Source organism: Nannospalax galili, unplaced genomic scaffold, assembly GCF_000622305.1.
Source record: "Nannospalax galili isolate Female #2095 unplaced genomic scaffold, S.galili_v1.0 scaffold196, whole genome shotgun sequence".
NCBI lineage: Eukaryota > Metazoa > Chordata > Mammalia > Rodentia > Spalacidae > Nannospalax > Nannospalax galili.
Window position 1 is genome coordinate 419,491 of NW_008337421.1, and position 5,910 is coordinate 425,400.

Sequence of the window (5,910 nt, forward strand, 5' to 3'; positions counted from 1 at the left end):
GCTGTTTCCATTTTCCTGCAAATAACACAACTTTGTCTGAATGGCTGAAAAAAAATTCATTATGTGTACATACTCTGTTCTTCCTTCCTCCCTCCCTCCCTCCCTCCCTCCCTCTTTTCTTTTCTTTCTTTCTTTCTTTCTTTCTTTCTTTCTTTCTTTCTTTTTGTCTTTTTGAGACAGGGTCTCCCTGGAACTCGCTATGTAGACCAGGCTGGCCTCGAACTCACAAAGAGCCGCCTGCCTCTGCCTCCCATACTCTGTTTTCTTTTATCCATTCCCTTGTTGATGGGCACCTAGACCACTTCCAAAGTTAGCTATTGTGATAAGCATTGATGTGCAAGTAGGCAAGTAGTATGTTCACTTATCTTTGGGTAAATACCTAGGAGTGGATTAGCTGGGTCATATGCAGGTCTTGTTTTAGTGTTTTGAGGAACCTCTGTACTGCTTTTCATAGTTGCTTGTCTCATTTACATCTCCACCAGCAGTGTGTTAGCGCTCCCTTTTGTCCACATCCTCGCCAGCATTTCTTGTCATTTGTTTTCTTGCATTGAGTGGGATGAGATGGACAACATACCAAAAAAAAAAGTTCAGCACTAGCCACCAGAGAAATGAAACGAAAGTTCAAGGCCCCAAGTCCATATGCTGTCCACAGGCCTCAAGCTCATCTGCTTACTCCCTCTGGTCACTCATATTCTTCTCCATATATGGACAGATCTAATGGACAGCCACTTTGTGCCATGAGCCTCATCCACCTCACTGGAGTGGACACGAAGAAGGAGGGGGAGTGAGCCAGCGTCTCCAGAAAACTCCCCTCTTTTGCTCTATGAGCAAGGGATGTGGAGGAATAATTCTAAGGTCAGGTCTGTGCTCTATCATTTTGACAGTTTTGGTTTCATTTCACTAAGTTCTTCATGGTTTGAGTTTCAAAGACCTGAACAGGCTGAGTGAGAAAGTATGGAACAGTTGTGTTTGATTGTTTTATGCGTATATAGTACATGCTCACAGTAAATTAGTCTATGCATATAATGAAAGGATGTGTGATATTTTATACATTTACAATAGTAGTATATACAGTAAATTAAGAAAGTATGTACAATGAAAGGATGTTACACACACACACACACAGTCTCACTGATGGTTCCTAGTTCAAAACTTCCTTTCCAAGGCCGGTCATAAAAACTTGAATTTCTCTTTTTCAACGTGATTCCTAGAAACTCTGATCCCTTGCATTTTCTGTCTTGGAGCTAGCCATAAGGAAATTTTCTGACGTAGCTCATCTGAGAGCAGATGATAAGACCCTTCATTTCACAAGAGACACTGCTGCATTCCTGGGAGGGAGGAATGCTACACAGAGAAGCCTAGAAAAATCTGGACAGACAGGCCTTGGTGGATTTCTTCAGTCTGTTAGCATCAGGTCATGACCTTTCTTCTTAATCACATTTCTGCATTGTGTATGCTTCATCATGCCTGAGCACTGAAGTCTCCATAAAAGGCCCAGCGGGACAGCCACAGGAACATGTGGCTTCCTGCAGGATGGCATGCTGGAAGGGGCACCGAAGTGCTGTACCTCACCCTGTGCATCTCTTTATCTTTATCTTTTGTAGTATTCTCTGTCATAAACCAGTAGATGTGCCTCCCTGAGTTCTGTGAGGAAGACATTATAGAACTCCCAGTTTATAGACAGAGCACAGGTAAAGTAATTTGGGATTCCCGATAGCATCAGAAGTTAATGACAGTAGTTTGGGGGATTGAGCTCTCGAACTGTGGGATTTGGTGCTGTCTCTGGGTAGGTAATGACAATTGAATTGAGATAGATGACAGTTAGCTGGCATTTGTTGTGGAGGGAAAGCCCCATACATTTTTCTATTACAGAAGTGATGTGTGAGTGGCTAGCAGAAACAATTGAGTTGTGTTAATTTCTCCTCTATTCACAGAGATGACTTCCTCTAACCTTTGTTTTTCTGGCTCTACCTTTCCTAAAGCGGTAAGTATCCAGTTTTTGTTTTTGTTTTTGAAGCCTTTCATAGTCTCTACATATATGCCTAAGTATATGCAGTGCGTGTGTGTGTGTGTGTGTGTGTGTGTGTGTCTTTCGCTGTGTGGGTGGTGGGGCTGGATGTTAACAATACCAATATGTGGACTTGCGTCATTGGCCCTGAGGAAATCTGGGAGATTGTTGTTTTTCAGAATCCATCTTATCCACAGTTTCACTTTTCATGGTTTCTATTACTTGTTGGTAGCCGGTGTTCAAAAAATATTAGTTGGAACTTCCCCAAATGAACAATTAATTCATCAGTTTTAAGTTGTGCACTGTTTTGAGCAGTGTGATGAAGTCTTACACTATTGCACTATGTCTTTCCTTCTCCCACTGGGACATGAACCAACCCTTTGACCCATGTGTTTACACTGCCAGCACCACCTGCCTGCTAGTCACGTAGTTCTCTTCACTATCAGGTCAACGGCTATGATTTCATAGTGCTTGAATTCTAATAACTTTTACTTTTCTTAATAATGCTCCTACCCCCAAGTGGGGTTGGCAAGATGGCTCGGCAGGTAAAATGACTTGCTACCAAGCCTGACAACCCAAGTTTGATCCCCGTAACCCACATGGTAGAAGGAGAAAGATGACTTCCACAAATTGCCCTCTGACCTCCACACAGTGTGTGTGTCATGTGCTTGCACATACACACAGACATACAGAAAGAAATAAAATGTAACCCCTCAACAAATCCCAAACAAAAACAAACAACAATCTTCCTGAATTTAAAAAGTGGTGATGTTGGTAATTTGAATATGTTGAAGAGAAGTCATAACATGCCTCCTTTTAAGCAAGAAGATGAAAATTCTCAACTTAATAAAAAAATTGTATGGTGAGGCTTCTATGAGCTGTAGTATGAACAAATCTATTTACAAATTTGTTAAGAAGGAAAAGTGAGGCTGGGAATATAGCTCAGTGGTAGTGTGCTTGCCTAGAATAAACTAGACCCTGGGGTCAGTTTCCACCAACATACACACACACACACACACACACACACACACACACACACATACACATGAGAAAGACATTCATGCTAATTTTACTGTTAGATCTCAAAGTGTAAAAGTTACAGCCAAAACACATGATATGTGGTTTGTTCAGATGGAAAAGCATTAAGTTATAGGGTTTGGGACTATGGAAAGTTTCAGGCATCCTGTGAGGGTCGTGGAAGGCATATCCAAGGATTAAGGGAGAACTGTACAGCAATGTGACCTGCCACAGAACCACCCACCCAGTGGGTCTTCCTGGCAGTAAGGGACCAGTAACATCACTGTGTAGAGAACAGTGTATCATTTTGGGGGGGGGTCTTTTTGAGACAGGGTCTCCCTGTATCCACAGCTGGCCTGGAACTTGCTATGTAGGCCAGGCTGGCCTCAAACTCATGAAGATCCCCCTGCTTCTGCCTCCCCAGTGCTGGGACTAAAGGCATGAGCCACTAGGGGTAGACGTGCCAATTGGATCTTGTCTACTTTGGCAAAAATCTATGTTGAAGAGAGCAAGCTGGTTCTGGAGGGATTATAAATTTTTAAAACTATGAGTGGGGTAGCCCCAGATTTCCTTCAGATATAGGACAGGGGAGCACCACAAAGCAGGGCTGATCTTGCCTTGGGATGACATGAATGGATTCCTGACAGCCTGAGAACATGAGTCACTCTCACAGAGGATCATCTTCAGAGGCTCTATTGTATTGGTGTCTTAAAGGAAGAGCCAAGTAGTGGACACTTACTGGGAGTCTCCCATATCTCTCCTGGAGAACAGACTCTGACATGGGGACCAAAAATGGCCATGACAATGAGATGTAGACATCTACCTGCTCTCAATTCAGGACTCTGAAGAGAATAGTTCCCTTATTGGGCCTGTGAAATGACTCAGCAGGTAAACCTGATGACTAATATGCCTCCCTGCAACAGAAACTGACACAAGAGAACCTACTGGAAGAATCTATCAGTATTTTTGAGACTTACTGGAAATGATTAATCCTGTCATCCAGCTGAGAAGGTGGTCTAGAAAATGAAGAACTGTGAGAAGAAGCTAGGTGTCGTGGCACGCACCTTTAGTCCCAGCAGAGGACTAGGAGGCAGAGGCAGGCAGATCTCTGTGAGTTCAAGGCCAGCCTGGTCTACATAGCTAATTCCAGGCCAGTTGGGGCTACAGGGAGACTTGTCTCAAAAAGACCGGAAAAAAAAAGGAAATGTGAGAGGAAAGGAGAACGACCTGAGCTCCAGAGGGAAACCCTGTCTTGACACACCACCACCACCACTACCGCCTCCACCTCCACCTCTACTGTCACCACCTCCACCTCTGCAACAACAAAACAAGCTAGGTGTGGTGGCTCACCCCTTGCATTAGTTACTTTTTACATTGCCATGATCAAATACCTGACATGTAGAAACTTTAGAGTGGAAGAGTTTATTTTAGTTTTAGTTTTGTTTTGTTTTGGGGGATTCACTATATAGGGATTCACTATAGGGACTCACTATATTGCCTAGGCTGGCATCAAATTTGTCATCCTCCTGCTCCTGAGTTCTGGGATTACAGGCACACACTAGCATGCCAGGCAGGTACAAACCTTTTTTTAAATTTTATTTTTTATATTATGTGTATGAGTGTTTGGCATATATGGAAGTGTGCTTGTGTGTGCAATGCCTGCAAAGGTCAGCAAAGGGCATTGAATCTCCTGGAACTGAAGTTATGGATGGCTGTTAGCCAGCATGTGGGAGCTGGGAACCAAGCCCAGGTCCTCTGCAAGAGCAGCCAGTGCTCTTAACCACTGAGCATCTCTCTGCCCTAAACCTTTTAAACAAAGGTAGTAATGTGGAAAAATGCACAGGGGTGAGAAACACATTGCAAATGGGAGGTTCTAAACAATGCAAGATGTGAAACCACTGGTCCATATTGTAGGTGAGAAAAATTGAAACTAGATTCTTGAGCAGGTGTCATGTCATGTTCCAGCAAAATTAATTTACATAATTCTTTATTATCTTCCACTATCCCTTTTTAAAACTGCTGTTTATTTAAGTGCATGTGTGTCTGTGCGTCTATGTGTGTGTGGTGTGCTACATTTGTGTACAGGCGTAAGTGACAACCTGTGGGAGTTGACTCTCTCCTTCTACTAGATGCATCCAAGGGATTGAACTCAGGTTGTCAGGCTTGGCAGCAAGCTTCTCTACTCACCGAGCCATTTTGCTAGCTCTTGCCCTATTCTTGTAACCTGAAAGTATAGTCATATTATCATTGATGTGGACACAAATATGGACATGATGGGGTTCTGAATGCAGAACTAATAGCACCATGCTTTGACATCTTGTTCTGTGGAATGATGTATTTCCTTCAATGACGAAGCATTGTGGGGAGAATTTTTATAGATGACAAGAATGGAAAAATGAATTAGGTGTAGTTAGCCCTCTTGCAGTGTTTATAGTCTCAGGAGGCAGAAGGAGCTATACCAAGTGCTTCTTTTATTTTTTGACACAGGGTCTTACTTTGTAGTCCACGCTCACCTTCAACTCATAGCAATTCTCATGTCTTGGCTTCCCAATTGCCGGGATTACAGGAGTGAGCCGCCATGCCTGGCTCAACCAAGTGTTTATAATATCAAGTAAAAATTACTTATTACAGCCAGAGCAGTGTTTTTATCTTTTAAAAAATATTTTATTTATTATTTTTATTTTATGTGTATGAGTATATTGCCTGCATGTATATAAGTGCACCTATGTCAGTGCAATGCCCGTGGAAGATAGGGGAAGGCATCAGATCTCCTGGAACTGGAGTTAGCCACCATGTGGGTGCTGGGAATCAGACCTGGGTCCTCTGCAAGAGAAGCCAGTGCTCTTAACTGCTGAGCTATCGCTCCAGTTCCTGTTTTTGTCTTT